This window comes from Gossypium arboreum, chromosome 6, assembly GCF_025698485.1.
Source record: "Gossypium arboreum isolate Shixiya-1 chromosome 6, ASM2569848v2, whole genome shotgun sequence".
NCBI lineage: Eukaryota > Viridiplantae > Streptophyta > Magnoliopsida > Malvales > Malvaceae > Gossypium > Gossypium arboreum.
The window spans coordinates 24241996-24251264 of NC_069075.1; the positions used below are offsets into that span (position 1 = coordinate 24241996).

A 9269-nucleotide genomic window follows, 5' to 3' on the forward strand; every position below is an offset into this window, starting at 1 on the left:
AGAGTTCCTTTTCAGTTATTGTATAATTGAGTTGGGCTCCCATCAAAGTTCTACTTGCATAGTAAATATGGTGAAACACTTTGTTTCTTCTTTGACCCATCACAGCTCCAACGACATAATCACTTGTATCGTACATTAACTCAAAAGGTGAGCTCTAATAAGGTGTAACGATTATTGGGGCTGAGATTAACCACTATTTTAGATCTTCAAAAGCTTCCAAACATTCTTTGTTGAAATCAAACACTATATCTTTCTCTAACAACAAACACAACAGTTTAGAAATTTTGAAGAAATCTTTGATAAACCTTTAGTAAAAACCAGCATGGCCTAAGAAACTTCTGTCTCTTTTCATATTAATTGAAGCCGATAATCTTTCAATTACGTCCTCATTTGCTTTATCAACTTCAATTCCTCTCTTTGAGATTTTATGCCCTAAGACAATCCCTTCCTTAACCATAAAATGGCATTTTTCCCAATTAAGGACAAGATTCGTCTCTTCACATCTCTTCAGTACCTTAGCCAAATTACTCAAACAAATATCATAAATATTACCAAAAATAGAAAAATCATCCATGAAAACCTTGACAAAACTTTCAACCATATTAGTGAATATTGCCATCATGCATCATTGAAATGTTGCAAGTGCATTGCATAAACCAAAAGGCATCACCTAAAAGCAAACTACCGTATGGACAAGTAAAGGTTGTTTTATGTTCGTTTATCCCAAATAGCTATCTAAAAAATAATAAAATTCATTACCTGAATAGAATTCATTACCTGCCAGTCTATCTAACATCTGATCCATAAAAGGCAATGGAAAATGGTCCTTCCTAGTGGCTTTATTCAATTTTCTGTACTCAATACAGATTCTCCAAACAGTAGCAGTTCTCGTTGGAATCAACTTGTTATGCTCATTTTCAACAATCGTGATTGTAACACCCCAAACCCGGCCCAGACGTTATGGCCAAATCTGGCATGCCACATTCAAGTGTTTTAGCAAAAACCTTGTTACATATCTTTACCAAAACTGAAACCTCACCTTTAACCTTACCTTCCGCGACAAGTTATAACAGTTCATTCTTTAACCACTAACCACGATCAACCCCTAGATCTGCACTAATCTTAATTATTAAAACCAGAATAACAGATTACTTGTATCCAACACAAGTCCCCCTTACATTAACTATGACCATTCGGCCAACTAAGATCAAGAACATTTACCAAGGTTTCTCTCCTGAGGAGCAAATCGGAAGAGATCTAAAGACTGAGATTCGATACCTATTCCTACCCAAAACTAATTAGAAGAAGTGAGGGACAATAATTGATACTTATCAATACAAATCAATTAGAAGAGCGAATAACTAAACTAGAATCAACTGAGTGGAAAAGGTAGTGGCGGCACCAAGGGTATTCGACCAAAGAGGTGTTCGACCCCTTGAGATTTGTATGGCAACAAAAGATTATTCGGTACTAAGGGAAGAAGAAAGAAGAAGTTGGCTAAACCAAAAGTGAAACAAAGAGAATTGTGTAGAGGAAGGAGAGGAAATTGGCAGAAAGAAAAGAAAGTAAAGCAAAGGGCTTTCAGCTTTTAGGGAAAAGGGTTTCTGGCAACAAAGTGAAGGAAAATTCGACATTAGCCTGGAAACCTACCACTCGGCACCTATTTATAGCCCCTATAGCCGAATTTCTCAAGCCCAAGTTCCCAATTCGGCTCCACCTCATCCTTACTCCTTATCTCCTCAGTTTTCTCCCTGGTAACCCTTTAATCCTTTCCTCAAATTTCTACTCTTATCAATCCCTACAGAGTTCAAATCCAACGCCACCTCTGTCCACCCTTTGAGCAAAAATAAATCCCTTATTTGAGCAAAGTGGAATTCAAACCCTAGACCTCTGACACTAGCCATACGCCACTTATCCTCTGGGCCAGCAGACTCTTTTCTGTCCAATTTTCCCTTCATTTATTCAAAAGCCCACCTACTTTCCATCAAGGTTCTTTTAATAATTTTAATAATTAAACTATAATTTCTTTTACCCCTAGGTTTGAACTCAAACCTTGACCAAGACCTACTATCACATAATTAACAGTTAACCAGAAATACTAAGCACAAAAAAAAAAAATTGAGATTTAGGGATATTTGTGTTTCGAGATTTTTGGGGCGTTACAGTGATTCCACCTTTTTTTGGTACACACTATACCAGACTTACCCACAAACTATCTGAAATAGGATAGATGATTCCTACATCTAACCATTTGATCACTTCCTTTCTCCCAACTTCTTCCATAATAGGATTGAGCCTCGTTTGCCCATCAATTCAAGCTTTTTCACCTTCTTCTAAAATAATTTTATGCATGCAAAAAGAAGGACTTATACCTCAAATATCAGTTATGGTCCAACCAATTGCTTTATTAAATTTCTTTAGAATAGCAATTAGTTGTGCCTTTTGATCTTTTGTCAGTTCTGCTAAAATAATCATTTGCAAAGTGAAACAATTACCTAAATAAACGTTTTTCAAATGGGAAGGAAGTACCTTTAGTTTGAGTTTAGGTGGTTCTTCAATTGACAACTTGGGTTGCACAAATTCTCTGACTTCTAACTCTAATGGTTCAAATCGTGTGGATTGAATAAAATTTCTCGGATTGGCTTCCATCAAAGCCATGTTTTCTTCACCTTCTTCATCCTCTATAGGGTCAAGATCTAAGGCTTTCTCCAATGGATCTTCTTCAAAATTGATTTCCATGGAAACCAAGGTTTCTATCTCTTCTATAACTGAATACTATTCTGCCGGATTGGGAAATTACATCGCTTTAAGAATGTTAAAGGTTACCTAATCATCTTGAACTCGCATGGTGAGTTCACCTTTCTGCACATCAATTAACATTCTTCTCGTGGCTAAGAAAGGTCTCCCAAGGATGATTGGCACTTCTTTATCTAATTCAAAATCTGAGACAATGAAATCAGTAGGAAAATTATATTTATTGACTCTTACCAAAACATATTCGATCTTTCCCTTGAGATATGCTAAAGATCGATCCGCTAGCTGAAGCATTACAGTTTGAGGTCTTACTTCACCTATCCATAACATCTTGAAAATAGACTTAGGCATTAAGTTGATACTCACTCCTAAATCACACAAAGCTTTACCATAGTAAGATTCACCAATGTTATAGGGCATAGTAAAGCCTTCTGGGTCTTTCAATTTCAATGGCAATTTGTTCTGCAAGAACGCACTGCAGTCTTTTGTCAAGGCAACAATCTCATATTCACTCAGCCACTTCTTCCTGGATAGTATATCCTTCATAAACTTTACATAATTCGGCATTTGTTCTAAAGCCTCCACCAACGAAATATTGAAGTGTAACTACTTTAGAACATCCAAGAACTTCTTGAATTGCATCTCTTATTTCTGCTTGTGTTGCTGTAGTCTTTGCGGATATGGAGGTGATGGAAATTTTGATTGAATCGGATAACTCTTCTGAGTAGGTAAATCTACATGCAAAGAAGATGTTAAAATATCTGAATTCACTAAGTTAGGATTTACCTTGTCAGTCTTTGTAGATTCTGACTCTTTCGGTGTAGGAATTTCAACAGCTGGTTGATTCTTCTCAATGGGCTTATCTTCGACATCAATCAATCGGGGTTCTAGAATTTTACCACTTCGCAATGCCACTGCCTTGATATGTTCTTTACCCAAATTTCTTAGATTCTCAGTATCGCTTGGCAAGATTCCTTACGGTCTATTACGAAGCTCTATAGCTAACTGACCCATTTGGTTTTCCAAATTTTTCAATGTTGCTACTTGGCTTTGGATCAAAGTGTCATTCTTTGTCGTATACCCTTTCAAAAAGTTCTCTAAACTATTTGATGCCTCAGCTTGAGGTGGTTTTGGAGCTTGTTGATTAAACCCTTGAGATTGGTTGGGTTTGTGCTACAATAAGTTGTTATTCTATCTATTTCCTTGGTTGCTCTAAGAAAAGTTAAGATGATTACGCCATAAAGGATTGTAGAAGTTGGATTGGGGTCCTTGTGCACTCCTAATTTGATGTTGGTTCTCCACATAGTACACTGACTCGGGATTTGATGGACAATTCTCAAAAGAATGACCTTCCCCACTGTACACACAGGAAACTACTTCAAATGGACTTAGTGGCTGAGTTGCAAAATTATTAGTTCTATTAGTGGTAAACTGTTTTAACATAGAGGAAATAGAAGATACCTAAGCTGATAACAAAGTGAGGGCATCAACTTCATGAACTCTGGCTATACGTCTTCCTGAAGCTGTTCGATTTGTTGGCCATTGATAGTTATTACACAAAATCCTCCCAATGATCTAATAAGCCTCATTATAGGACTTAAACAAAATTGTACTATTTGCAAAAGCATCTACCATCAGTCTTGTATGTGCATTGAGACCATTATAAAATGTCACCAACTAGATACAGTGATGAATCCCATGATGATGACACTTATGAAGTAACTCCTTGAATCGCCCCCAAGCCTCATACAAAGACTTGTCATCCAATTGTTGGAAAGTTGTGATCTCGTTCCTCAACTTAGTGTTTTTGCTAGACGGGAAATATTTAACCAAAAATCTCTCTGCTAATTCTTGCCATGTAGATATGGAACTTAGTGGTAATGAATTGAGCCATGCTCATGCTCAATCTCGCAACGAGTATGGAAGCAACTTCAACCTTAACGTGTCCTCAGTCACACCAGCTACCTTGAATGAATCACTCACCTCCATAAACAATCGATGGTGGAGATGTGGATCTTCTGTGGGCATACTACTAAATTGGCCCACCATTTGGAGCATTTGAAACATCACTGGTTTCAATTCGAATTAGGTTGTAACGCCCCCACGCCCGAGACCATCACCGGAGTCGAGCTTGAGGGGCTACCGAACATAATTTATCAATTTAAGAACTTCAAATCATTTGTTTCTACATTCACAGCTTTCTAGCTACTCGCGTCATAGTTACAAGAAAAATCATATCTTGAGTTACGAAACTCGAAATCAAGATCTGTAAATTTTCCCTGAATATAGACTCATATATCTATTTAATAATTTTTTTCTAGAATTTTTTATTGGGCCAATTAGTACAGTTTATTAATTAAAATATCCCCTATTTCAGGGTTTGACTGCTCTGACCTCTTTGTATTACGAATCAGATATATCTCTATAAAAAATTTCAATGACTATGAGGTTTGTTTCTATTAAAACTAGACTCAAGAAGGAATCTGTACATATAAATAAAAACTTCTAATTATTTTAGTAAAATTTATTATGAATTTTTAAAATCAGAACAGGGGATCCAGAAATCACTCTGGCCCTGTTTCACAAAAGTGTAAATATCTCATAAAATATAATTTATATTCCTTTTTTGTTCAATCCATATGAAAATAGACTCATTAAGCTTCAATTTCATAACTTAATCATCATTTATTTCTATTTATAGTATTTTTAGTGATTTTTCAAATTCATGTCATTGCTGCAGCAATATTCTGTTTTAAGGCAAGTTTCATCTTTCCATGAATTTTTATGAACTAAATAACCTGTTAAACTTCCATGATATCAAACATGATCTAAATTAGCCATTACCATGACTTATCAATATCAAACATTTTCTCAACTAAACATGGCCATATCATAAAATTATTTACACAAAATAGGTATATTGCTATACATGCCATACTTAAGTAGTTGTACAAGCCATTTACCAAGATAAAAGTCCTTTGGATAGTGTGATCGAACTTTCGACCTGTCCCGATTCCTGAGCCAGCTTGTTCAAAACTATAGTGAATGAAAAGGAAAGAGTAAGCATAAATGCTTAGTAAGTTCATATGTAAATAACAAGTAACATAACAATACAAATATACCAAACAACTTTAGCATGGTACCACCAAAACATATATCACATCTTTAAACATCATTCATCATCTTACCACCTTATCGTTGTTGTATCTATTTTCAACCCGAGGGTTAAGAACATACCTGTCCAAAGTGTCCATTTCACAACACTTACCAAAACGTCGCTTGCATCTTAAGTGTTCTTCCATTTCACTAAAAATTTCACCCGTTGAACACATCGGAATATAACTCGGATACATGGATAATTTGCACATAAGTGCCACATATGTAATCAAGAAATCATGTAACCCGCCCTAAGTGAACTCGGACTCAACTCAACGAGCTCGGGCGTTCGCATCCATAAATGAACTCGGACTCAACTCAACGAGTTCGGACATTTGCATCCATAAGTGAACTCGGACTCAACTCAACGAGTTCGGATGCTCAACCATCCTAGTGACATGTCACTTGTATCCTAATCTATTCCTAAGGTTCAAACGGGCTTTTTCCCTCGATCTCACATTTGCCGTCTTCCATGGAATATCGGAACCGATACTCGGTAGCAATTCATATTTATCAAGTAGTAAACATAATTTGCATATTACTCAACATTAACCACAAAGCATAATATTTCACGATTAAAAATCAGCATATCATATAATTAACATTAATAACTTAAAAATAACATTTATGCTACATTATTTACACATGAACTTACCTTGGTACCAAAATATAAAGATTTTGCAATTTAGTCCACAATCTTTTCTTTTCCTCGATCACGACTTGAATCTCGTTTTTCTTGATCTATAATACCAAATTAATCTTATTTAATACATACATTTATCAAAACAGCATTTAATACGAACTTTAAAAAAATTACACTTTTGCCCCTAGGCTCGGGAATTAAACTTTATTCCTTATTCTTATGTTTTATAACATGCTGATCACTTTTCCTTCTATGGCAACATCAAATTCTCTCTCTAACATATACTTGTGACTATTAGGTATTTTTGCCGATTAAGCCCTTTTCTTGGTTTTCACTAAAACCGAGTAGCACATGTTGTCTAACATAATTTAAAACCCCATATTCTATCATAAAACATCAAAGTACACAAATTTCACCTATGGGTATTTTTCCAAATATAAACCCTAGGTTGAATTATTGCTAGCATAAGCTTAATCGAGCTTAGAGATTCTAAAACGTAAAGAACATTAAAAGCGGGCTTGGAATCACTTACTATGGAGCTTGGAAGCTTGAAACAGACCCTAGCTATGGAGAACCCTTGAAATTTCGGCCTAATGAAGAAGATGGCCAAAATTGGCTTTTAATTTTGTTTTAATTCATTTTAATAACTAAATGACCAAAATACCCTTACTACTAAACTTTCCAAAATTCCTTCCATGTCCTAATTTTGTCCATGAACTTAAAATTGGTCAAATTGCTATTTAAGACCTCCTCATTAATATTCCAAAACAATTTCATACTAAAAACTTCTAGAATGCATGTTTTGCAACTTATTCGATTTAATCCCTACTTTCAATTTAAGCACTTTAGGCATAGAATTTCATCACGAAATTTTCACACAATCATGCAATCATATCATAAACATCAAAATCATTGTAAAATAATTATTTCTATCTCGGATTTGTGGTCACGAAACCACTATTCCGATTAAGCCCTAATTCAGGATATTACATCGGTTGCCTAAATATCTGACCTTTTGATTCCTTGATTTAACTCATTGAAAAATGGCATAGCATATTATCTGATGCATCGATCCCTATCATCGGCAATGAGGATGGGATTTCGTATGCGATCGACTTCATTACCTTGGTCTTGATTCTGATTTCCAAGGTCCATCTCGACTTGTCTTTGAGTTGTTCGTTCACGTCTTCTTTGTTTGAAAGTTTGCTCAATTTCAAGGTCTACAGGGAGTAAATAGATAATCTGATATATGCTTATAAACACCTGAAAAGAAAATCACAAAATTAAAAAGAATAAGTTAGTAATGTTAGAAATAAACCAAATTGGAAGTAAATAATTTCACAAAAAAATTACTATGGCAACAGTTAACAATCCCTGACAACGATGCCAAAAACTTGTAACGTGTAGGTTTGTGCAAGTGTACACAATCGTTATCAAGTAATAAGTAAGTATCGAGTTATCGTCTCCACATGGATTGTATTTGTGTTAAATCACTTAATTGTAAAATTATAGTAACAACTTGGTAAATAAAAAACACAATATAATTAAGAAGTGATGATAAAAATTAAATATATTAAACTAAATGGAATGATCTCTAATGCAAATTATCCTATGTATGCAAACTATATGAATGAAATAGATTTTAGTAAAAATAAACATAATCTGCAACAATTATAACATAAATAAACTAGGACAATTACTTTAATTAAACTCAATTTATTATCAACATGCTTACTAACATTCGGAAAAATATTCCATAGCAACTCGATCTTTCATGAGTTTGGAAACCACCTTAGGTCCTTTTGGAATCCTTTACTGAGTAATTAAACATTTTACTGATCCTTATTTACTAAGGGTTTCTTGGCATTCGTGTGAGGTAACAAGGACGTGTTAGGTTTAAAACAGTTTAATAACACAAATCTAAAAACTATGCAGATAACAGAGGATAGTTAGAGTTGTTATGCAACCTGCAGTTTAATTGGGTTAGGATCTAAATTGAGCATGAACATTTCAATTATGTGTCCATTAGCCCTCGTCTAGTTAGGAGCGCTCAGCTAATTCAGGAGCATTTCAATCATGTATGAATGAAATATAGACTTGATTTTAATTGAAAACATGATCGATTGAGGAACAAACATTATAAGTATGAATCAAATAAATATTATTTAATCAAAGCAATCATCCTAGCTTAAATAAAATTAAGCTAACATTGTTGTAAACAAGAACAAAGAACACATAGCAAACATTTTTAGGTTAAATTAAAGAAAAGAAAGATTAAACCCAAATTAGAGTGGCTGTCACCCAAGACTCTGACCGATAAGGCTTCTTCACTCCTTCGCTTTGCTCTTTTATTGATGGCTCACCAAGGTGGCCGACCAAAGGCTCTTTAAGAGGCTTAATTGCTAAAATATCTATGAAGAGATGATGCTAGGTGTGGGGAATGGAAAATGCTAAAGAGAATTGAGAGAGAAGAGAATGATGGGGGATGAGGGATGATGAATGAGTGAATGAAGGGGTCTTATTTATAGGTGAAGAGAGGTGGGTAGTTTGCTAAAAATAGCTGGGTTTAGTCTTTTCAAAATTATTCCATGAGTGGTTGGCCACAATTAGTGGAATTTGAGCTAAATTTTGCTTGATTTCTAAGCAATTTAAATTCCATAATAACTCATGATTGAGACTCGGTCAAATGTAAATCTTCGGGCAAATATCTAATTTC

General features: G+C 34.8%; 1 non-coding gene across 1 annotated transcript; it reads left to right on the forward strand.

Annotated features, from left to right (window-relative positions):
• Positions 1 to 4447: 4447 nt before the first annotated feature.
• LOC128294996 (small nucleolar RNA R71) lies at positions 4448 to 4554 on the forward strand. The gene has a single exon (XR_008285303.1). It is a non-coding gene; the product is annotated as a small nucleolar RNA R71 (small nucleolar RNA).
• Positions 4555 to 9269: the final 4715 nt, after the last annotated feature.